This window comes from Canis aureus, chromosome X, assembly GCF_053574225.1.
Source record: "Canis aureus isolate CA01 chromosome X, VMU_Caureus_v.1.0, whole genome shotgun sequence".
In the NCBI taxonomy this organism is placed as follows: domain Eukaryota; kingdom Metazoa; phylum Chordata; class Mammalia; order Carnivora; family Canidae; genus Canis; species Canis aureus.
In genome coordinates this window covers 70,484,164-70,510,490 of record NC_135649.1, presented here as the reverse complement: position 1 = coordinate 70,510,490, position 26,327 = coordinate 70,484,164, and the positions used below count along the sequence as shown (strand labels likewise).

Genomic DNA, 26,327 nt, shown 5'->3' with positions numbered 1-26,327 from the left:
GAGAGAGAGGCAGAGACATAGGCAGAGGGAGAAGCAGGCTCCATGCACCGGGAGCCCGACGTGGGATTCGATCCCGGGTCTCCAGGATCGTGCCCTGGGCCAAAGGCAGGCGCCAAACCGCTGCGCCACCCAGGGATCCCTAGGCTGTACTTTCTAAATATCTGTGAATTATTTATTTGAGAACCAGATACTTATAGCTCTTAATATGCTTCGTCTATTTTGCCCATCTCCCACCGGCGTCCCCTCTGGCTATCAGTCACCATGATTCATCACATTAACAAGAGAAAGGACATGGGGCAGCCAGGGGTGCGGGGTGGGGGGAGGGGGTCGCAGCGGTTTAGCGCCTACCTTTGGCCCAGGGCGTGATCCTGGATTCCTAGGATCGAGTCCCACGTCGGGTTCCCTACATGGAGCCTGCTTCTCCCTCTATGTCTCTGACTGTGTCTCTGCATCTCTCTCTCTCTCTCTGTCTCTTGCTCTCTCGCTCTCTGTCTCGCATGGGTAAATAAATAAAATCTTAAAAACAAAAAAACAAAAATAAAGAGGTTTTTTTTTGGGGGGGGTGTAGCTCAATGTCTAATTCTACTGGCCACGCACGTGGTAAAGCAGGACACAGTACGGAACACGGAACACAGCTCGTGCTGAAGTCTCGGGGCCCGAGGGCGGGGAGGAGACAGGACCGGGGCTCCGTGACTGGGTATTCACGTCCACGATACTCGCAGAAAAGTGCCGATAAATAACTTAAGTGCTAGAAAACGAGGCGGCAAACGGAAGTGCACTGCAGCGCGGGGCGGGGGGCGTCTAGATGGCGGGGGGCTCCTCGTGGCCTCGGTGGTGCCCATGCTCCAGCTGGCCGGAGTCGGAGACCTCGCAGCTGGCCTCGTACTTGGCCAGGATCTTCATGAGCAGCCGCAGCTTCAGCCACCACTGCTCTTTGGGGATCCTGTGCTCGAAGTCGGTTTCCTTCTTCAGCTCTGTCACCGGTTGGAAGAAAAGATTTCTTTTGCTCATTCCCAGCACGCAGATGGAATCATCGGTCACAAACCCTTTTCCTTTGCCCGGAGACTCCTTCAGTTTCATGCTGATCCACTGCATGGCTCTGGCGGAGATTTTGGTTCCGAAGTTTCTATCGAACGGTGAGGGCGCTCCAGCCTGCTGCAAGCGGCCCCGCACGTTCTTCCTGCAGTCGAACACGCCCTTGCCCTCCGCGAGTACGGCTGGTACGTGAAGTCCGTGGTGGAGTTCTCACTGCAGCTCTCGCTCCTGAGCACGAGTCCCCTCTGAATGGTGGTCGTCATTTTCTCCGTCGGGTGCTCCATGTTGGACTGCAGATCTCGGATGTCAAACGGCTCCTCGAAGATGTAGGCGGCATCGGCTCCCGCGGCGAGCGCCCCACGTTGGCCAGGTAGCCGCAGTAGCCCCCCATGGTCTCGATGATGAACACCAGGAGAGACTGCCAAACCATAGTTTGGCTATTGTGGACATTGCTGCTATAAACATTGGGATACAGGTGCCTCTTCAGATCACTATGTTTGTATCTTTGGGGTAAATACCTAGAAGTACAATTGCTGGGTCATAGGGTAACCCTATTTTTTTTTAACTTTTTGAGGAAACTCCATACTGCTTTCCAGAGTGTCTGTACAGCTTTCATTCCCACCAACAGTGTAAGAGGGTTCCCCTTTTTCCACTTCCTCTCCAACATTTGTGGTTTCCTGACTTGTTAATTTTAGCCATTCTGATTGGTCTGAGGAGGTGTGTCATTGTGGTTTTGATTTGTATTTCCCTGATGATTAGTGATATTGAGAATTTTTTCATGTGTCTATTGGCCATTTGTATGTCTTCTTTGGAGAAATGTCTGTTCATGTCTCCTGCCCATTTCTTCACTGGATTTTTTGGGTTTTGGGTATCGGGTTTAATAAGTTCTTTTTTTTCCCTTAAAAATTTTTTTTTTTGCATTTTTAAAATTTATTTTTTTGTTTTTGCTTTTATTGAAGTTCGATTTGCCAACATATAGTATAACACCCAGAAGTTCTTTATAGATTTTGGATACTAGCCCTTTATCTGATAAGACACTTGCAAATATCTTCTCTCATTCTGTGGGTTGTCTTTTTTTTCCTGTGGGTTGTCTTTTAGTTTTGTTGACTATTTCCTTTGCTGTGCAAAACGTTTTTATCTTGATGAAGTCTCAATAGTTCATTTTTGCCTTTATATCCCTTGCCTTTGGAGACATGTCTAGCAAGAAGTTGCTGTGGCCAAGGTCAAAGAGGTTGCTGCCTATATTCTCCTCTAGGATTTTGATGGATTCCTGTCTCCACCTTTAGGTCTTTCACCGATTTTGAGTTTATGTTTGTGTATGCTGTAGGGAAATGATCTAGTTTCACTCTTCTGAATGTGGCTGTCCAATTTTCCCAACACCATTTGTTGAAGAGATTGTCTTTTTTTCCATTGGATATTCTTTCCTGCATTCTCAAAGATTAGTTGACCATATTGTTAAGGATCCATTTCTGGGTTATCTATTCTATTCCATGGATCTATACGTCTGTTTTTGTGCCACTGAGTACCCACCTAATGAGATTTCCCACTTCAAACACCTGAGAAAACTCATTGTGTAGGAGCCCTGGAAAACCTTCTGAAAGTGTTCACCAAGCAAATGGCATTATTCCAAAGAGGGCTTGCATAAGACTGTGAAAATTCAAAACAGAGAGGCCAACTTGTCCCACCTTGACTCTTAGTGACAGATCACCTTTGATAGAAATTGGTACATCTTTTTAAATTTTTCCATGAACCCAGCATAACCACCATGCAAGGGAAGATTTCTTGACCATGCACTTGGAAAAGCCAGTGTTTTGTCCTCTCTTATCAGGTTAGAAATCCTTCAGTTTTGCCTCCAAACTATAAAGTGAAGACATTATAATGCTGCATCACAAATCCAGAGGGGTTTATTCACCCATGCAAATATTTTCATGGTGATTAGTGTAGCTATAGATAGAAAAATCCGTGCTGGATGCCTGGGTGGCTCAGTGGTTGAGCGTCTGCCTTTGGCTCAGGGCATGATGCTGGGGTCTGGAGATCAAGTCCTGCATTGGGCTCCTGTGGGGAGCCTACTTCTCCCTCTGCCTAGGTCTCTGCCTCTGTGTGTGTGTGTGTGTCTCTCATGAATAAGTAAATAAAATATTTTAAAAAGAAAAATCCATGCTATGTGACTGATAGTCTTTCTTCCTCATGTTCACCCTGACACTTTCTGTAGATTCTCAAACTAACCCGGTTAGAAGTCCACAATCCGCACTAGTTAACCCCAGAATACTGTCATATGCCCTTTCAGTGAGCTTGTCAGTGACTTAAGCCAACTTATCTGCCTCTAAGATACTTGGGATACTAACTAAGGACATAGCCTTCCAGAATAATAGAACTTTTCAGGAAAAGACAAAAGAACTGTTTCTGCACTGAGATTTTAACTATACCACATGTTGGTGTACCAGAGCCCATATTTCAATAAGACAGCATGGTAGTCATAAGTGTTGTTCACCAGTAATTTCTGGCTTTCCTCCTCCAAGTACATGGTAGAATTGCACTTCCCTTACCCCTTTGAAGTTAGGCATGGCTATATGATTTACTTGGCCCAATGAAAAATGAGTAGCGGAGAGGAGGGGCAAGATGGCGGAAGAGTAGGGTCTCCAAATCATCTGTCTCCACCAAATTACCTAGAAAACCTTCAAATTATCCTGAAAATCTATGAATTCGGCCTGAGAATTAAAGAGAGAACACCTGGAATGCTACAGTAAGAAGAGTTCGCGCTTCTATCAAGGTAGGAAGACAGGAAAAAAGAAATAAAGAAACAAAAGGCATCCAGGGGGAGGGGCCCCGCGAGGAGCCGGGCTGAGGCCGGGGCGAGTGTCCCCAGGACAGGAGAGCCCCGTCCCGGAGACGCAGGAGCTGCACCAACCTTCCCGGGCGGAAAGGGGCTCCCAGGGAGTTGGAGCAGGACCCAGGAGGGTGAGGATGCCCTCGGGTTCCCTGGGACAGTAACAGAGCAACTGCGCGCCCAGGAGAGTGCGCCGAGCTCCCTAAGGGCTGCAGCGCGCACGGCGGGACCGGCGGGACCTGGAGCAGCTCGGAGGGGCTGCGCGGCCCCGGGAGCAGCTCGGAGGGGCTCGGGCAGAGGAAGAGGCTCTGTGCGGAGGGGGCTGCGCGGTTCCAGGAGCAGCTTGGGGGGGCTCGGGCGGCACCTCCGCGGAGGGGGCTGCACGGCCCGGGAGCGCGAATCCAACAGCACAGGCACCGGAGCACAGGGCGCCGGGACACAGCCCAGGATCCGGCCTCCCCCCGAGACAGGCAGAGGCCGGGAGGGCCCAGGACAGCGAGGACGCTCCTGCCCTGAGCTGAGCAGATCAGTGGCCCGCCCCGGAGCCTCCAGGCCCTGCAGACGGAGACCTCCGGAGTTCCTACCGGAGCTGAATCCAGTTTCCAGAGCTGGCCCCGCCACTAGGGCTGTTGCTCCTGGGGCCTCACAGGGTAAACAACCCCCACTAAGCCCTGCACCAGGCAGGGGCAGAGCAGCTCCCCCAACTGCTAACACCTGAAAATCAGCACAACAGGCCCCTCCCCCAGAAGACCAGCTAGAAGGACAAGTTATAGGGGAAGCCAAGGGTCTTAAAGTACACAGAATCAGAAGATACTCCCCCGTGGTTCTTTTGTTTTGTTTTGTTTTGTTTTGCTTTTTGATTTGTTTCCTTCCCCCATCCCCCTTTTTTCTCCTTTCTTTCTTTTTCTTTCTCTTTTTTTTCTTTTTTTCGTTTTTTTCTTCCTTTTTTTTCTCTTTCTCTTTTCTTTCCTTCTTGCTCTCCTCTCTTTTTCTCCTTTTCCCAATACAACTTGCTTTTGGCCATTCTGCACTGAGCAAAATGACTAGAAGGAAAACCTCACCTCAAAAGAAAGAATCAGAAACAGTCCTCTCTCCCATACAGTTACAAAATCTGGATTACAATTCAATGCCAGAAAGCCAATTCAGAAGCACTATTACACAGCTACTGGTGGCTCTAGAAAAAAGCATAAAGGACTCAAGAGACGTCATGACTGCAGAATTTAGAGCTAATAAGGTAGAAATTAAAAATCAATTGAATGAGATGCAATCCAAACTAGAGGTCCTAACGACGAGGGTTAACGAAGTGGAAGAACCAGTGAGTGACATAGAAGACAAGTGATAGCAAAGAGGGAAACTGAGGAAAAAAGAGACAAACAATTAAAAGACCATGAAGATATATTAAGGGAAATAAACGACAGCCTGACGAAGAAAAACTTAAGTTTAATTGGTGTTCCCAGGGCGCCGAAAGGGACAGAGGGCCAGAATGTGTATTTGAACAAATTCTAGCTGAAAACTTTCCTAATATGGGAAGAGAAACAGGCATTCAGATCCAGGAAATAGAGAGATCCCCCCCCTAAAAACAATAAAAACCGTTCAACACCTCGACATTTAATAGTGAAGCTTGCAAATTCCAAAGATAAAGAGAAGATCCTTAAAGCAGCAAGAGACAAGAAATCCCTGACTTTTATGGGGAGGAGTATTAGGGTAACAGCAGACCTCTCCACAGAGACCTGGCATACCAAAAAGGGCTGGCAGGATATATTCAGGGTCCTAAATGAGAAGAACATGCAACCAAGAATACTTTATCCAGCAAGGCTCTCATTCAAAATGGAAGGAGAGATAAAGAGCTTCCAAGACAGGCAGCAACTAAAAGAATATGTGACCTCCAAACCAGCTCTGCAAGAAATTTTAAGGGGGACTCTTAAAATTCCCCTTTAAGAAGAAGTTCAATGGAACAATCCACAAAAACAAGGACTGAATAGATATCATGATGACACTAAACTCATATCTCTCAATAGTAACTCTGAACGTGAACAGGCTTAATGACCCCATCAAAAGGCACAGGATTTCAGACTGGATAAAAAAGCAGGACCCATCTATTTGCTGTCTACAAGAGACTCATTTGAGACAGAATGACACCTACAGCCTGAAAATAAAAGGTTGGAGAACCATTTACCATTCGAATGGTCCTCAAAAGAAAGCAGGGGTAGCTATCCTTATATCAGATAAACTAAAATTTACCCCGAAGACTGTAGTGAGAGATGAAGAGGGACACTATCTCATACTTAAAGGATCTATTCAACAAGAGGACTTAACAATCCTCAATATATATGCCCTGAATGTGGGAGCTGCCAAATATATAAATCAATTATTAACCAAAGTGAAGAAATACTTAGATAATAATACACTTATACTTGGTGACTTCAATCTAGCTCTTTCTATACTCGATAGTTCTTCTAAGCACAACATCTCCAAAGAAACAAGAGCTTTAAATGATACACTGGACCAGATGGATTTCACAGATATCTACAGAACTTTACATCCAAACTCAACTGAATACACATTCTTCTCAAGCGCACATGGAACTTTCTCCAGAATAGACCACATACTGGGTCACAAATTGGGTCTGAACCGATACCAAAAGAATGGGATCGTCCCCTGCATATTCTCAGACCATAATGCCTTGAAATTAGAACTAAATCACAACAAGAAGTTTGGAAGGGCCTCAAAAATGTGGAGGTTAAGGACCATCCTTCTAAAAGATGAAAGGGTCAACCAGGAAATTAAGGAAGAATTAAAAAGATTCATGGAAACTAATAAGAATGAAGATACAACTGTTCAAAATCTTTGGGATGCAGCAAAAGCAGTCCTAAGGGGGAAATACATCGCAATACAAGCATCCATTCAAAAACTGGAAAGAACTCAAATACAAAAGCTAACCTTACACATAAAGGAGCTAGAGAAAAAACAGCAAATAGATCTTACACCCAGGAGAAGAAGGGAGTTAATAAAGATTCGAGCAGAACTCAACGAAATCGAGACCAGAAGCACTGTGGAACAGATCAACAGAACCAGGAGTTGGTTCTTTGAAAGAATTAATAAGATAGATAAACCATTAGCCAGCCTTATTAAAAAAAAGAGAGAGAAGACTCAAATTAATAAAATCATGAATGAGAAAGGAGAGATCACTACCAACACCAAGGAAATACAAACGATTTTAAAAACATATTCTGAACAGCTATACTCCAATAAATTAGGCAATCTAGAAGAAATGGACGCATTCCTGGAAAGCCACAAACTACCAAAACTGGAACAGGAAGAAATAGAAAACCTGAACAGGCCAGTAACCAGGTAGGAAATTGAAGCAGTCATCAAAAACCTCCCAAGACACAAGAGTCCAGGGCCAGATGGCTCCCCAGGGGAATTCTATCAAACGTTTAAAGAAGAAACCATACCTATTCTCCTAAAGCTGTTTGGAAAGATAGAAAGAGATGGAGTACTTCCAAATTCGTTCTATGAGGCCAGCATCACCTTAATTCCAAAACCAGACAAAGACCCCACCAAAAAGGAGAATTACAGACCAATATCCCTGATGAACATGGATGCAAAAATTCTCAACAAGATACTGGCCAATAGGATCCAACAGTACATTAAGAAAATTATTCACCATGACCAAGTAGGATTTATCCCCGGGACACAAGGCTGGTTCAACACCCGTAAAACAATCAATGTGATTCATCATATCAGCAAGAGAAAAACCAAGAACCATATGATCCTCTCATTAGATGCAGAGAAAGCATTTGACAAAATACAGCATCCATTTCTGATCAAAACTCTTCAGAGTGTAGGGATAGAGGGAACATTCCTCGACATCTTAAAAGCCATCTATGAAAAGCCCACAGCAAATATCATTCTCCATGGGGAAGCACTGGGAGCCTTTCCCGTAAGATCAGGAACAAGACAGGGATGTCCACTCTCATCACTGCTATTCAACAGAGTACTGAGTCCTAGCCTCAGCAATCAGACAACAAAAAGACATTAAAGGCATTCAAATTGGCAAAGAAGAAGTCAAACTCTCCCTCTTCGCCAATGACATGATACTCTACATAGAAAATCCAAAAGCCTCCACCCCAAGATTGCTAGAACTCATACAGCAATTCGGTAACGTGGCAGGATACAAAATCAATGCCCAGAAATCAGTGGCATTTCTATACACTAACAATGAGACTGAAGAAAGAGAAATTAAGGAGTCAATCCCATTTATAATTGCACCCAAAAGCATAAGATACCTAGGAATAAACCTAACCAAAGATGTAAAGGATCTATACCCTCAAAACTATAGAACACTTCTGAAAGAAATTGAGGAAGACACAAAGAGATGGAAAAATATTCCATGCTCATGGATTGGCAGAATTAATATTGTGAAAATGTCAATGTTACCCAGGGCAGTATACACGTTTAATGCAATCCCTATCAAAATACCATGGACTTTCTTCAGAGAGTTAGAACAAATTATTTTAAGATTTGTGTGGAATCAGAAAAGACCCCGAATAGCCAGGGGAATTTTAAAAAAGAAAACCATATCTGGGGGCATCACAATGCCAGATTTCAGGTTGTACTACAAAGCTGTGGTCATCAAGACAGTGTGGTACCGGCACAAAAACAGACACATAGATCAGTGGAACAGAATAGAGAACCCAGAAGTGGACCGTGAACTTTATGGTCAACTAATATTCGATAAAGGAGGAAAGACTATCCATTGGAAGAAAGACAGTCTCTTCAATAAATGGTGCTGGGAAAATTGGACATGCACATGCAGAAGAATGAAACTGGACCACTCTCACCATACACAAAGATAAACTCAAAATGGATGAAAGATCTAAATGTGAGACAAGATTCCATCAAAATCCTAGAGGAGAACACAGGCAACACCCTTTTTGAACTCGGCCACAGTAACTTCTTGCAAGATACATCCATGAAGGCAAAAGAAACAAAAGCAAAAATGAACTATTGGGACTTCATCAAGATAAGAAGCTTTTGCACAGCAAAGGATACAGTCAACAAAACTAAAAGACAACCTACAGAATGGGAGAAGATATTTGCAAATGACATATCAGATAACGGGCTAGTTTCCAAGATCTATAAAGAACTTATTAAACTCAACACCAAAGAAACAAACAATCCAATCATGAAATGGGCAAAAGACATGAACAGAAATCTCACAGAGGAAGACATAGACATGGCCAACATGCATATGAGAAAATGCTCTGCATCACTTGCCATCAGGGAAATACAAATCAAAACCACAATGAGATACCACCTCACACCAGTGAGAATGGGGAAAATTAACAAGGCAGGAAACAACAAATGTTGGAGAGGATGAGGAGAAAAGGGGAACCCTCTTACACTGTTGGTGGGAATGTGAACTGGTGCAGCCACTCTGGAAAACTGTGTGGAGGTTCCTCAAAGAGTTAAAAATATACCTGCCCTACGACCCAGCAATTGCACTGTTGGGGATTTACCCCAAAGATACAAATGCAATGAAACACTGGGACACCTGCACCCCGATGTTTATAGCAGCAATGGCCACGATAGCCAAACTGTGGAAGGAGCCTCGGTGTCCATCGAAAGATGAATGGATAAAGAAGATGTGGTTTATGTATACAATGGAATATTACTCAGCTATTAGAAATGACAAATACCCACCATTTGCTTCAACGTGGATGGAACTGGAGGGTATTATGCTGAGTGAAGTAAGTCAGTCGGAGAAGGATAAACATTATATGTTCTCATTCATTTGGGGAATATAAATAATAGTGAAAGGGAATATAAGGGAAGGGAGAAGAAATGTGTGGGAAATATCAGAAAGGGAGACAGAACATAAAGACTCCTAACTCTGGGAAACGAACTAGGGGTGGTAGAAGGGGAGGAGGGCGGGGGGTGGGAGTGAATTGGTGACGGGCACTGGGGGTTATTCTGTATGTTAGTAAATTGAACACCAATAAAAAATAAATTAAAAAAAAAAGAAAAAAGAAAAATGAGTAGAATTGACATAGGTCACTTCTGGGTGGAAACTTTAAGGATCAGAGAGTAATTCAGCTCTCCTCCCTTTTGATGCAACAATCATGGAAATGATTTGAGATGGAAGCTCTCTCTGTCAGCTTGGGTCTCGGATGACTATGATGAGTAGAGCCCTCAAGTGACCTGCAATAGACATGTAGCATAAGCAAGAAATAAACCTTTATCGTTTTAAGCACTAATTTCAGGGTTTGTCACTACAGCATAACCTTAACCTATCATGACTAATACAGACAAGTATTCTCTCTCAGAGATGAGAGGTTCAGGAATTTAAGGATACAGATAAAAATCTTAGGATTTCAGCTTCTCTGGTTCCATTCCTCAATAAGACCTCAGGTCCTTGGGCAAAAGACAAGGATGGAAAAATATGACTTTGGCAGAATTACTTAGCCTCAACATAGTGACTATAAGTAACCACTTCCTGTTTTGAATAACCTCAGTTTATTGGGCCAACCCAAAGGGTTATTCACAAAGTTGGACCTATGAGATGTTTGTGAATACAGGAAGGTGGTGAGTGGAACTAGACTTCCAGTTATCTTTGAGGGCCTTATCTCTCTAAACCAGCCTGAATCACCCTTGGATCATGTGGCCTGCAGCCAATAATGGTGGTACTTACCACTCTAGCTCTTATTTTCTCTTTCAGCTTTCCCCAATTTTCTATTCTGACTTTGTCTTCCATTTCAAGTCTTATTCTTCTACTTTGGACTTGACTTCCCTAAGGTTTTTGACCCTTGGTATTTACTCATTAGCTCCTGCCACTCCTGGACACCACAAAATAACAGCAGCCGCAGAATCTTCCATTACTAAGCACCTATTATGTTCCAGACACTGTATAAGTGTTACCTCATTTAATTTAATTCTCAAAACAGCTCCTCCCAAAAGTAGGTATTGCCAGACTTTCCATTCTACAAATCAGAAAAAATGAGCCTCAGAGAGAATAAATCAGCTAATGAATGGTAATCCCAGAATTCCAACTAATTGTATCTACCAAATCTACCAAATCTACCTAATTGTATACCGTGACCTAAGTCATGGTTTACCAACTTTACAACCATTCAGCTCTGGCCCTTTGAACTTAAACTATAGCAGCTATCCAACCACTGCCTAGCTTTCCAAAGGGGCACATGCCAGCTCTCACAAAAGAATCAGACACTATGGACACTTAGGACACTTTAAATAATCGATGTTGTCCTTATCAATAACTTCTGGACTGACTTTCCCAGCCCTTCCAGGACCAGGGGGCAATAGCAAAGCTGGATCATATTACCATTTATTCTCCAAACCTTACCACCAAAGTCCCCTGATCTGGGAAAGTCCAAGGCATCTCTGAGGCATCACCTTTGAGCCCAACCAAAATTATATGCCTGAAAGGCTGAAAATCCTATTCATGGGCTTGGGCTTGTCGAGCAGCTTCACAAGCCATCTAGGAAATATTTAAGGACTTGGTGAAATTGAAATTGAGGCTCACAACTCACCAATCTGTTTTTCCAGGCTGTTTCTGTGATCTATGCCATCTGAGATAGGCTTCCCAGTAGGGACAAGGAACAATCCTATCACAAGAGGCCTCTGAATGCTGGTATAGGGTACTTCACTTGTTCTTGTTCTTCTAGGAAGATGATTACAGCTAAGATAAACTCTACAGGATGAGAACAGAAGCTGCTCAACAGCAAAGCTGCTTCAGATGCCTATATGCCTTACCTCAAGGGGACTCTGGACAATCCCTGATCACAAGGTTAAAACATCACATTCTGAAGCAGCTTCCCCTCAGCCCACACCACTGCAGTTGACCCCCTTCCTTAGAGATTTAAGTCGCAGATCACCACCTCATTGTGAGTTATTCCTTCCTGAGATGCTGTGGCCCCAAAGACACAAGAGAAGCTATGTGACAAGATAAAGGCTCATTAGTAGATATACGTAAACCATCAGAATAAGGTCCATGGCTTCCCAGAATATCTTTCAAATACTAGAAAAATAGGAGGTGAAAGGGGCCACTCTACCAGAAGACCATAGCCTATCCTATCAGGGGAAGAGTTCAGACATCTCAACCATTATACAGCTCTAGTTGTGCCTCCACAGACTTCTGGGGGCCAAAGATCAGCCTTGAGACTTACATGACATTGGCATTCATGGGAGTTTACAAATCCAGGAGGCTATTGGGGCTATCAAAGTTCCCCCATTGAGATCATTGCAACCCTTTCTGATAGGAGATGCTTAACCCATGATTTATGTTAAGCCTTGTCTCCCTCCCAGAGCCATATGGCCTTACAGTGGTGGTAGGTGCTCTTACCATGGTGGTATATTTTCCCTTGCTCCAAATTTTCTTCTATCCCAGCCACTGCTGCTTTGTTAAGCAGGAAGTTGAAAATTTGTAGGTTTGACACACACAAATTTGTAGGTTTGACAATTTTCAAAGCCCTCTCTGTCCACATTAGGTTATTTATCACCTACCACTCACAACCAGAGTATATGCTGAGTGCAACAGCAGAATCATAGAAGGTACCTTCCAGGGTAGACATTACAACTACTATTGGAAGCTCCACCTGCCTCCTAACCATAAATCCAATATCTAAGAACTCTTTGTCTCTCTTCACTCAGAGCATCTGGCCTTCTAATTATGGACTTCACTCTCTCCTTCCTGAAACCACAGACTACCATCACAGCTACAAACCACCCAGGAAAATCTAACAGAAATTCTGTATGATACAGCAAGAAACTATATTAGGCACCAAACATTAGCCAAGGCTCGGCTTGAGGAGGCAGAAGATATCCATTCAAAAGACTAAAGATTAAAAAAAAGACTAAAGATGAGGTCCTCTATGGCACTGAATCAGATATGACTTTGTGTAAAGCATCCATTGTGCAAGTCCCTCTGTACCTACTACATTTTTGGAGATGGTTCTTTTAAAGATATATGTGGAGTAAGGCTGTGGTAGTCTAAGATGGGGGCCAAAGAAAACCTTCCCAACTCTCTGAAAGGCTTATGCTTCTGTGGAGGCCCTGAGAGAGGCTTTGACCATTCTTAAGAAACCCCAGCGAAGAAGGGCCAGTTTGATTAGAAAGCAGTAGCTATAAATTTCTAAGTGTGATATGCAATCCTCATGGTTGCACAGGTTTAATATTCTAGAAATTAGGCATTATGGTGATTGGCATTTTCTTATTTTTCTTCCTCCATCCTGAAAGTCTTTCTCTTGATTGGTCTAGAAATGGTGATCTAAAGACCATGCAGACCATTCAGAATTGGAATCTATCCATGAGAATAATTGCTTAGAATACTCATGGAAGGAAGGTCAGGGAGAGTGTTAAGATTATCATGAAGGTGGTCCATCACATTTGGTTTAGGAGGAAATTGGATATATATTCTACTTAGTGATTGAAGGTTTAATCCATTCATATTTAATGTTATAATTTTTTATAAATTTATTTTTTATTGGTGTTCAATTTGCCAACATATAGAATAACACCCAGTGCTCATCCCATCAAGTGCCCCCCAATATAATAGAATTCATGTCTATCATTTTGCTATTTGTTTTCTCTCTGTCTTACATCTTTTTTTGTTCCTCTGTTCTTTTATTACTTCCTTCTGTTGTATTAAATATATATTTTCTAGTCTACCATTTAAGTTCCTTTGTTGTTATTGTTTTATTAAATTTTTGAGTCTTTTTTTAATGATCACTCTGGAGGTTACAAAATGCATCTTAACTTAAACAATCTAGTTCAGATTAATACTAACTTAATTCCAGCAGTATATAGAAACTGTACATTCCAAGGGCACCTGGGTGGCTCAGTCAATTAAGCAACTGACTAGATTTCGGCTCATGTCATGATTTCAGGTCCTGGGGTTGAGCACCGTGTCAGTTTCTATGCTCAGCATGGAGTCTGCTTCAAGATTCTCTCCCTCTGGCCTTCCCCCCATTCTCTTTGTCTCTCTCTCTCTCTCTTTCTCTCTCTCAAATAAATAAACCTTTTAAAAAACCAAACTGTGTATTCCAGTATAGCTTTCTTCTAATCCCTCTTTTGTGCCATTATTGTCATTCTTTTTTGAAAGATTTTGTTAATTTATTTGAGAGAGAGAACATCAGCTGGGAGGAGGGGCAGAGGGAGAAGGAGAAGCAGGCTCCTCACTGAGCAGGGAGCTGGACTTGGAGCTGAGGGTGGATACATACAGAGCTTAATCTCAGGAACCTGAGATCATGACCTGAGCCAAAGGCAGACACTTAACCAACTAAGCCACCCAGGCACCCTTGTCATTACTTTTTTATACACTATAATTTCATTGACACGATTTTGTTATTATTGTTTTATGCATTCACCTTTTAAATTAGGAAAAGAAAAAAATAAAATCATATATTTTATACTGACTTTATATTTATCTATTCAATTGCCTTCACCATTGCTCTTTATTTCTTCATATAGACCCCAGTTACCATCTAGTGTCTTTTCTTTTCGGCTTGAAGGAATAATTCCTTTTGGTATTTCTTGTAGTGCATGGCTACTGGTGACAGATTATTTCAGTATTTGCTTATCTGGGAATAGGTTTGTCTTTTATTTTTGAAAGATACTACTACTGAATATAGAATTATTGATTCACAATTTTTCCTTTTTCTTTTTTTTACTTCTTTCATTTAAATTCAATTAGATAACATATAGAGCATTATTAGTTTCAGATATAGAGTTCAGTAATCCATCAATTGCATATAACACCCAGTGTTCATTACATCATGTGCCCTCCTTAATGCACATTACCCAGTTACTCCATTGCCCCTCCCCTCCAGTGACTCTGTTTCCCATAGTTAAGAGTCTCTAATGGTTTGTCTCCCTCTCTGATTTCATCTTATTTTATATTTCCCTACCTTCTCCTCTGATCCTCTGTTTTGTTTCTTAAATTCCACATATGAGCAAAACCATATGATAATTGTCTTTCTCTGATTGACTTATTTTGCTCAGAGTAACATTCTCTAGTTCCATCCATCTTGATGTAAATGGTAAGAATTCATCTTTTTGGTGGCTAATATTCCATTATATATATTTCTTTCAACCCTTTAAATACGCTATCACACTGTCTTCTGGTTTTCTTTGTTTCTGATGAAAAGTCAGGGATCATTTGTATGTCATTTTTCTCTTTCTGCTTTTAAGTTTTTCTCTTTGGTTTTGGCTTTCATCAATGTGATTGTAATGTGCCTAGATGTGGGTCTCTCTGTATTTCTTATATTTGGAGGTCACTTGGAGGCTTTCTTGGATATGTAGATTAGTATTTATGATCAAATTTGGGAAATTTTCAGCTATTATTTATTAAAATATTTCTCTGCCCTTTTCTCTTTCTCCCCTCCTTCTCATTATGCATATGTTGGCATATTTGATGGTGTCCCCCAGTCCCCTAGGTGCTATTCATATTTCTTCATTCTTTTTTTTTTTTACTACCTTTCAGAGTAGATAATCTCAATCAACTTATGTTCAAGAGCACTAATTCTTTCTTTCACCAGCTCAAATCTGTATGCACTTAGCAACATATTGTCAACATATGTGAAGCAAAACCCATCAAAAACAGGATCTAATTGACATCTATGGAATATTGTATACAACAATAGCATAATACATATTTTTCTCAAGTTTACCAAGATAGAGCACATTATGGGGCCATAAAATACACCTTAACATATTTAAACTAATAGAAATTATACAAAACATGTTTTCTTTTTCTTTTTTAAAAGATTGTATTTATTTATTCATGAAAGACACACAGAGAAAGAGGCAGAGACACAGACAGAGGGAGAAGCAGGCTCCATGCAGGGAGCCCAATGTGGGACTTGATCCTGGATCCCAGGATCATGCCCTGAGCCAAAGGCAGACACTCAACCGCTGAGCCACCCAGGCATCCCACAAAACATGTTTTCAAATTACAAAGAAATTAAACTAGTAATCAATAACATAAAGATATCTGGAAAATCCCCAAATATTTAACAACATACCTCTAAAAAAGATGTCTCAAAAGAAATTTTGAAATATGAAAATATAATTTGTCAAAATTTGTGGGATACAGAAAAAGTGCTTAGAAGGAGTACTTTGGCATTGAATGCAAACATTAGGGAAAAAGTAAGATTTAAATTGAATAACCTAAGTTTCTAGCTTAGGCCAATTGATGTTTGACAAGGGTGCAAAGGTAATTCAATGAAGGAAGAATTGTTTTCAACAAATGGTGCTGGAACAATTGTATAAATGTACAATTAAAAACTAAAGTAAAGGGGATCCCTGGGTGGCGCAGCGGTTTGGCGCCTGCCTTTGGCCCAGGGTGTGATCCTGGAGACCCGGGATCGAATCCCACATCAGGCTCCCGGTGCATGGAGCCTGCTTCTCCCTCTGCCTGTGTCTCTGCCTCTCTCTCTCTCTCTCTCTGTGACTATCATAAATAAATTTAAAAAAAAAAACCTAAAGTAAAATAAGACAAAAAATTGGGATCCCTGGGTGGCGCAGCGGTTTGGCGCCTGCCTTTGGCCCAGGGCGCGATCCTAGAGACCCGGGATTGAATCCCACATCGGGCTCCCGGTGCATGGAGCCTGCTTCTCCCTCTGCCTGTGTCTCTGCCTCTCTCTCTCTCTCTGTGACTATCATAAATAAATTAAAAAAAAATAAGACAAAAAATTTAACCCAAACCCCATATCTTATGGAAAAAATAACTCAAAATGGAAAATAAACCTAAATGCAAAATTTTAAATTATACAACTTAGAAAAAAACATAGGATAAAATCTTTGTGACCCAGTGGAAGTAGAGTTCTTAGATATGACACCAACTAGGATCCATTAGGAGGAAGTTGATAACTTATATTTCATAAAAATTAAAAGTTTTTGCTCTGCAAAAGAAACTATTAAAAGAAAATACAAGCTACAGGCTTGAAAAAATATTTGCAAACTAAATATCCAACAAAGTCCTTATATCTAGGATATGTAACAAACTCTCAAAACTCAACAGTAAGAAAACAACTCAATCAAAAAATCTTTAAAAGACTTCAACTGAAGTGGATATATGAAAGGCAAATAAGCTTTAAAAAGATAGTTGATATTTTTAGAGAAAAGCAAATTAAAAACATGATGAGATACCAATTATATATCTATTAGAATGGCTAAAATAAAAATATGTACACTGACAATATCAAGTATTGGCAAGGATGTGGAGGCAGTAGTACATACATTGCTTATGGGAATGAAAAATGGTACAATTATTTTGTAAAACAGTGTGGCGATTTCTTCAAATGTTAAACATACACTTACCATACAACACATTGCCTTAGTCCGTTTGGGTGGCTGTAACAAAAATAGCATAGACTAGGGGCACCTGGGTGGCTCAGTGGTTGAGGGTCTGCCTTTGGCTCAGGTCGTGATCCTAAGGTCCTGGGATCGGGTCCTGCATCAGGCTCCCCACAGGGAGTCTGCTTTTTCTTTTGCTTATGTCTCTGCCTCCCTCTGTGTCTCTCATGAGTAAATAAATAAAATCGTTTTTTAAAAAAACAGCATACACTAGATGATTTGAATAGCAAATATTTATTGCTCATAGTTCTGGAGGTTGGAAAGTCCAAGAACAAGGTGCTGGCAGATGTGGTGTCTAGTGAGAGCTCACTTCCTGATTCTTAGAAGGCTGTTTGTCTTCTCAGGGTATCTTCACATGGAAGAAGAGTGAAGGAGCTCTCTGGGGTCACTTTTATAAGCACACTAGTCTCATTTATAAGGGTTAAATCCTCATAATCACATCCCAAAATGTCCTCCTCCAAATTCCACCACAATGTAGATTAGGTTTCAACAAATATATTTTAAGGAACACAAAAATTTAGTCTATGACACCCAGTAACTCCACCCCTGAATATTTCCTCTAAGGAATTGAAAACATACATCCACATAAAAATATCTGTACAGAAATGGTCGTAGCAGCATTATTCATCATAGCGGGAAAGTGGTAACCCAAATAACCAAAATGCCCTTCAATAGATAAACAGTTAAACTTTGGTACATCCATGCCATGGAATACTACTCAGCAATAAGATGGTACAAACTATGAGTATACTATTGATGCATTAGATGTAGTCATGTTGAATGAAAAAAAAAAATCTCAAAAGGTTACATTCTGGGACACCTGAGTGGCTCAGTTGGTTAGGCATCTGCCTTCAGCTCAGGTCATGATCCAAGGGTCCTGGGATTGAGCCCCACATTGGGCTCCCTGATCAGTAGAGAGCCTTCTCCTCCCTCCTGCTGTGCTCTCTCTCACTCTCTCTCACAATCTCTCTGTCTCTCAAATAAATAAATGAAGTCTGATAAAACTATAGTGATAGAGAACAGATTAGTGCTTGTCAGTACAAAAAGACAACATGAGGGAGGTTTTTTTTGGAAAATGGAACTTATCTGGTTCTTGATTGGGGAGGTGGTCATATAAATCAGTATATGCATTAAAATTCAGAACTGTATGCCAAAGTAGTTGATTTTACTGTATGTTACTTTTTAAAGTTAATAAACTTAATTTTTGAACATTAGGATCACAGTAAAATTGATTAGAAAATACTGAGAATTCCCATATACCCCCTGTCCCAACACACGCATAATTTTTCTCACTATCAATAATCTACATCACAGTGGTACCTTTGTTTCAATCAATAAAACTACATTAACACATTATTATCAACAAAGTCCATAACATACATTAGGATTCACTCTTAGTGTTGTAGATTCTATGTGTCAGGATAAATATATAATAACATATATTCATCATTGTAGCAGCATACAGAATAGTTTCACAACCCTAAAAAAACCTCTGTTCTCTGCTTATTTACCCCTCACTTCCTCTAACTCCTGGAAATCACTAATATTTTTAATGTCTTCATAACTTTACTTTTTCTAGAAAATCATACAGATGGGATTATATAGTAGCAGTCTTTTCAAAGTGGCTTCCTCATTTAGTAATATGCATTTATGTTTCCTCCATGTCTTTTTATGGATTGATATCTATTTCCTTTTTGTGCTTAATAATATTTTATGCCTGGATGTGCCATGGTTTATTTATATATTTATCTACAAAAAGACATCTTGGTTCTTTCCATGTATTGGAAATTATAAATAAAACTGCTATAAACATTTGTGCAGGTTTTTGCATGGACTTAAATTTTCAATTCAGATAAATATGCAATTACTAGATCATATGGTAAATGTATGTTTAGTTTTGTAAGAAACTGCCAAACTATCTTCCAAAGAACTATACCATTTTGCATTCTCAACAGTGAAGGAGAGATCATGTTGCTCCAGATTTGGTGTTGTCAGTATTTTGGATTTTGACCATTCTAATAGCTGAGTGGTGATATCTCATTATTGTTTTAATTGGCAATCCCTAATGACATATGTACTGTTAGTCCTCCAACTTTGTTCTTCAATATTGAGTTGGCTAGTCTGCTCTTCTGAATCTCCATATAAATTTTAAAATCAATTTGTCTCTATCCACAAAATAACTTGATGGAATTTTGATTTGGATTCTATTCAACCTACAGATCAAGTTGGAAAGAACTGACATCTTGACAATAGTCAGTCTTCCTATCCATAAGCACAGAATACCTTTCCATTCATTTAATTCTTCTTTGCTATCTTTCTTAGAGTGTTGTAGTTTTCCTCATCTAGATCCTGTGCATATTTTGTTAGGTTTATAAAGATGTACTTCATTCTTTGTGCTAATGTAAGTGTTAATGTGTTTTTAATTTCAAATTCCACTTGTTCACTGTTGCTATAAAGAAAAAGAATTGATTTTTGTGTATTAACCTTATATACTGCAACCTTGCTATAATTACTTACTAGTTCTAGGAGGTTTTATTTTGTTAATTCTTTTTAAAAAGTATTTTATTTATTTATTCATGAGAGACACACAGAGAGAGTCAGAGACATAGGCAGAGGGCGAGGCAGGCTCCCTGCGGGGAGCCCAATGCAGGACTTGATCCCAGGACCCTGGGATCATGCCCTGAGCCAAAAGCAGACGCTCAACCACTAAGCCACCCAGGTGCCCCTATTTTGTTAATGCTTTCATATTCTCAACATAAACAATAATTTCATCTGTGAACACAGACAGTTTTCTGTCTTCCTTCCTGACCTATATACCTTTGATTTCCTTTTCTTGTCTTATTATATTAAGTAGGACTTCCAGTACAATGTTGAAAAGTAGTGGTGAGAGGGTCACACCCTTGCCTCATTCCTGATCCTGGTGGGAAAGCTTCAAATTTCTCACCATTATGTACAATGTTAACTATAGGTTTTTTGTAGACATTCTTTATCAAATTGCAGAAGTTCCCCTCTAATATTAGTGTGCTGCGTTTTTATCATGAAGTGTTTAATTTTATCAAATGCTTTTCTGTACCTATTGATATAATCAGGTGATTTTTTTCTTCTTTAGCATGTTGTTGTGATAGATTACATTAATAGATTTTTGAATGTTAAATGAACTTTGCATACCTGGGATAAATCCCACTCAGTCAAATCATTTTTCTCTTCATGCTTTCAAAATTTTCTCTGTCTTTAACTTTCCACAATTTCATTATAATGAGTCACAATAATTTGTTGGTTAATTTTGCTTTAGGGTACTTTGAGCTTCTTGTATCTGGATGTCCATATTCCTCTCAAGATTGTGGAAACTTTCAGCCAATGTTTCTTTAAATGAGGCTTCTGTCCCCTTCCCCCTCTTTATTCTGATTCTAGGAACCCTAAAATGCATGTATGTTCACTCAAAGGTATACAATAGGTCCTGTATGCTTTCTTTATTCTTTGTTGTTGTTGTTCCCTTAACTGGCTAATTTCAAATGACCTGTCTTTAAGTTCACCAATTATCTCTTCTGCATGATTTAGTCTGCTGTTGAAGCTCTTTATTAAATTTTTCAGTTCTGTCATTTTGTTCTTCACCTCCAGGATTTCTGTTTGGGCTTCTGTTTCTTTATTAAACTTCTCATTTTGTTCATGTATTGTTTTCCTGATTTTGTTTAGTTGTCTGTATTCTCTTGCAACTCATTAAGCTTTTTTAAGATGATTACTTTTAATTCTTTGTCAGGCAATTCATAGATCTTCATTTCCTTGGGTTGGTTACTGGAGCTTTATTAGTTTCCTTTGGTGGTGTCACATTTGCTTGGTTCTTCATAATCCATGTAGCCTTGTGTTGGTGTATGTGCATTTGAAAGAGCATTTATTCTAGGCTTTACAAACTGGTTTCAGCAAGTAAAGATCTTCTCCTGTCAGGTACCTGGGATGATGGTACTGTCTCTGGGATTACAGTGAAGTGAAGTTGAAACTGGGTCATGTGATTGCTGCTGGGTCCTCACTGGGATCCATGAGTGTCAGACCAGTTACCAGGGCCTTGGGAAGGCATGGATTCTGTCTGCTTCCTGTGTGGACAGAACTGCCTCTAAGACCTTGGTCAGTAGAGCTGGCTGGTCTGCTCCTGGGTAAAAGACAGCAGGTTTGTTATCAGATATGCAGATGAGTGTGGTTCCCATTGAGCCTGTGGGAAGGCTTCAGGAGGTAACTGGGACTTTCCCTGGGTGGGAAAAATTGGCCCTGGAATGAGGCTGAGAAGTAATGGAGTTGCGTTACAGGGTCCATACCTGGGAACAGGCTTGCCTTCAGGGGAATGGGCTGGCCTGCCTCCTACCAGATTTCTGCAGTCAGGGCTGCCCTTCACACTGCAGCTGAGTGGAACTGGAGCCAGATCACAGGACTGCTTCTGGACCAACAGTCAGGCCAAGATCAACAGGCCTGCCTTCAGGGGCACAGAGAAGTGTGCCTCCCATTGGGTTATTGCATGGGCAGGCCTGCTCCTGAACCATGGTTGAGAGGTTGAGAGACCCAAGTCACAGGGTCACATCAGGCTCTGCAATCAGACCAAGATCAGTAGGCTTGCCTCCTGCTGGGGCACAAATTAGCACATCTCCTTCCAGGTCCCTGGGTGGGCAGGTCCATGTCCAAACAGTGGTAGCAAGGGCCTAAAGTTGGGTTACAGGGACGCTTCAAGATTTGCAGCCATTCCGAAGTCAGTAGGTCTATCTCTGAGACCATGGATGGATATATCCCTTCCAGTCTCTGGGTAGGCAGGACTGGCCACTAATAGGAGCTGGGCCTGTGTCATAGGCCACTTAAGGTTCTACAGCCAAGAGGCACAAGCAGGCATGATTCCTGCCAAGCCCTTTGTCAGACAGTACTGGTAACAGGACCAAGGCCAAATGGGGTTATAGCCAAGTCCACAGGTGGGTAGGGCTGTTTCTGGATCTGTAGCTGGACTGTGGTCAGTGAGTCTACCACTGAGGCATAGTCCTGCCTTCTCAAAACAGCCCTCCTCAGTCTTTAGCTCCAATGGGAGTTTCATAATCTCCTAATGGATCCCAAAGCTCCTATAAAGGCATTTTGTCCATGTTTGGCTGCCAAATTTTTGTTGTTGAAGAGGGATATGAGCAAAGAACCTTCTACTCTGTCATCCTGTTGATACCACTCTGCCTTGTGTGGTTTTAATTGAGCAATTTCTATTATTCCATTCTCTCCTTTCTTAGCATATCAATTATACCCCTCTCTTTTACTTTTTTTTAGTGGTAGCTCTAGTTTGCAATATATGTTTAAAACTAATAGAAATACACTTTCAAATCACACTATATCACTTCATGAGTAGTGCAAGTACCTTTTAATAACAAAATATTCCTAATTCCTCCCATGTATCCCTTATATCATGGTTGCTATTCATTTCACTTGTATGTATGCATACATAACCATATAGTCATATATATGACATATATAAGCATACATAATCAAATACATTGTTGCTATTTTTATTTAAACAAACTTATCTTTTAGATCAATAAAGAATAAGAAAAAATGTTTCTTGTTTTTTTTTAAAGAATCCTTCTTTTAAAAAAGATTTTTTTAAAAAAGATTTTATTTATTTATTCATGAAAGGCAGAGAGAGAGAGAGAGAGAGAGAGAGGCAGAGACACAGGCAGAGGGAGAAGCAGGCTCCACACAGGGAGCCCGACATGGGACTCAATCCCGTGTCTCCAGGATAACATCCTGGGCTGAAGGCAGGTGCTAAACCGCTGAGCCACCCAGGGATCCCCGAATAAAAGTTTTTATTTTATCTTAACTTATTCCTTCTCCAACACGCCTCTTTTCCTTATATAGATCCAAGTTGTTGACCTATATCATTTTTCTTCTCTCTGAAGAACTTCTTTTAACATTTCTTGCAAGGCAGGTGTATTGGCAAAAACTTCCTTCAATTTGTGTTTGTCTGAGAAAGTCTTTATTTCTCTTTAACTTTTGAAGTATAATTTCACAGGGTGTAGAACTGTAAGTTAGTAGGATTTTTCCCTCTCAACACTAAATATTTCACTCTATTATTTTTTCCAAATTAATTTTACTTATTTGATTGGTTTTTAAGTTCTTATTTAAATTACAGTTAGTTAACATACAGTGTAATATTAATTTCAAGTGTAAAATATAATGATTCATCACTTCCATACAACACCTAGTGCTCATCACAGCAAGTGCACTCCTTAATCCCCATCACATGTTTAACCCCTCCCCCTCCCCCACCTCCTCTCTGGTAACCATCAGTTTGTTCTCTGTAGCTAAGAGTCTGTTTCATGGTTTGCCTCTCTCTCTTTCCTTTTCCTTGTTTTGTTTCTGAAATTCCACATATGAGTGAAATAATATGGTATTTGTCTTTTTCTGACTGACTTCTTTTGGTTAGTATAATATTCTCTAGCTCAATCCATGTCGTTGCAAATGGCAAGATTTCATTCTTTCCAATGGCTGAGTAATATTCCATTGTATATAAACCACAACTTCTTTATCCATTCATCAGTTGATGGACTCTGTTCTTGCTTGCATGGTTTCTGAGAAGTCAGATGTAAATCTTTTTTTAAGATTTTATTTATTTATGAGAGACACAGAGAGGCAGAGACACAGGCAGAGGGAGGAGAAGCAAGCTCCATGCAAGGAGCCTGATGTGGGTCTCAATCCCGGGAATCCGGGATCAGGCCCTGAGCCAAAGGCAGACACTCAACCGCTGAGCCACCCAGGCATCCCGAGATGTGATTCTTACCTTTGCTCTTCTATAGGTAAGGCTTTTTTGCCTCCAGCTTCTTTTTAAAAAAATTTTATTTTAATTTATTCATGAGAGACACACACAGAGAGAGGCAGAGACATAGGCAGAGGGAGACACAGGTTCCATTCAGGGAGCCTGATGTGGGACTCAATCTCAGGACTCCAGGATCACACCCTGAGCCAGAAGGCAGACGCTTAACTGCTGAGCCACCCAGGCGTCCTGCCTCCAGCTTCTTTCAAAAGTTTTTTTTTAATCTTTAGTTTTCTAAAGTTTGAATATGGTATGCTTAGGTATATTTTCTTTTACTTTTATACTACTTGATATTCTCTGAGCTTCTTGGATTTGTGATTTGATATCTGACATTAACTTGGGGGAAATTCTCAGTCATTGCTTTAAACATTGCTTTTATCCCTTTCTCTCTTTTTTCCTCCATATATTCTAGTTATGAGTATATTACATTTTTAGTAGTTGTCCCACAGTTTGTGGATATTCTGTTTGGAGTTTTTTTCCAGGCTTCCCCCCCTCCCGCCTTTGTTTTCAGTTTTGGAAGTTTATATTGTCATATTCTCAAGCTCAGAGTTTCTTTCCTTAGCAATGTACAGCCTATTAATGAGCCCATCAAAGGCATTCTTCATTTCTGTTACAGTGTTTTTGATCCATAGCATTTTTCTTAGAATTCATATATTTTTGCTTACATTATCTATCTGTTCTTGTATGTCATTTACTTTTTGCGTTAAAGCCCGTAGCATATTTTTTTTCAAATTTTCATTTAAATTCTAGTTAGTTAATATATAGTGTAATATTGGTTTCAGGAGTAGAATTTAGTGATTCATCACTTACATATGACACCCAGAACTCAACCAAGTACCCTCCTTAATACCCATTACCCATTTAGGCCATCCCCTCCATCAACTCTCAGTTAATTCTCTATACTTAAGACTCTCTTATGGTTTGCTTCCTTCTCCTTTTTCCCCTTCCCCTATGTTCATCTGTTTGATTTTTTAATTCCACATATGAGTGAATTCATATGGTATTTGTCTTTCTCTAACTGACTTATTTCACTTAGCATAATATCATCAAGTTCCATCCACGTCATTGCAAATGGCAGGATTTTATTCTTTTTGATGGCTGAGTAATATCCCATTGTATGTATAAGCTCTTAGCATATTAATCATAGTTTAAGAAAATATTTGTTCTGGTAATTCCAACATTCCTACCATATCTGAATTTACTTTTAATACTTGTTCAGTGTTTTCAAACTATGGTTTTTTTTTGCCTTTAGTATGTCTTGTAATATTTTTCATTGAAGTTTAATTAACATGCAGTGTTATATTAGTTTCAAGTGCACAATATAATGATTCAACAATTCTATACTCCTTATATAACTCCATAATAACTATACTCCTAATACTCTTTTTTCACCCATTTCCTCCACCCATATCCCCTCTGGCAGCCACTAGTTTATTCTCTGCTTTTAAGAAACTGGCTTTTCTGCTTGTCTCTTTTTCTTTATTTATTCATTTGTTTTGTTTCTTAAATTCTACACATGAAATTATATGGCATTTGTCTTTCTCTGATTGACTTACTTCATCTAGCTTTATACTCTCTAGGTCCATCCATGTTGTCACAAATGGAAAACTCTCATTTTTTTTGTATATTTTTTATTGGAGTTCAATTTGCCAATATATAGTATAAAACCCACTGCTCATCCTGTCAAGTGCCCCCCCCTCATTGTCTGTCACTCAGTCACCCCATCCTCCTGCCCACCTCCCCTTCCACTACCCATTGTTCATTTCCCAGAGTTAGGAGTCTCTCATGTTATGTCAACCTCTCTGATTTTTCCCACTCATTTTCTCTCTTTTGTCCTATAATCCCTTTCACTATTTTTTATATTCCCTGTATGAGTGAAACCATATAATGTTTGTCTTTCTCTGATTGACTTACTTCACTCAGCATAATACCCTCCAGTTCCATCCACATTGAAGCAAATGGTGGATTTTCATCCTTTCTAATGGCTGAGTAATATTCCATTATACATCTTCTTTATCCATTCATCTTTCGATGGACACCAAGGCTCCTTCCATAGTTTGGCTATTGTGGACATTGCTGCTATAAACACTAGGGTGCAGGTGTCTTGGTTTTTCGCTGCATCTGTATCTTTGGGGTAGATCCCTAGCAGCGCAATTGCTGGGTCATAGGGTAGCTCTATTTTTAACTCTTTGAGGAACATCCACACAGTTCTCCAGAGTGGCTGTACCAGTTCACATTCCCACCAACAGTGCAAGAGGGTTCCCC

At 40.4% G+C, this 26,327-nt stretch overlaps 1 pseudogene; it reads right to left on the bottom strand.

The window, feature by feature from the left end:
- Window positions 1–583: 583 nt before the first annotated feature.
- LOC144307577 (ATP-dependent 6-phosphofructokinase, platelet type pseudogene) lies at window positions 584–1,426 on the bottom strand (annotated as a pseudogene).
- Between the last annotated feature and the right edge of the window lie 24,901 nt (window positions 1,427–26,327).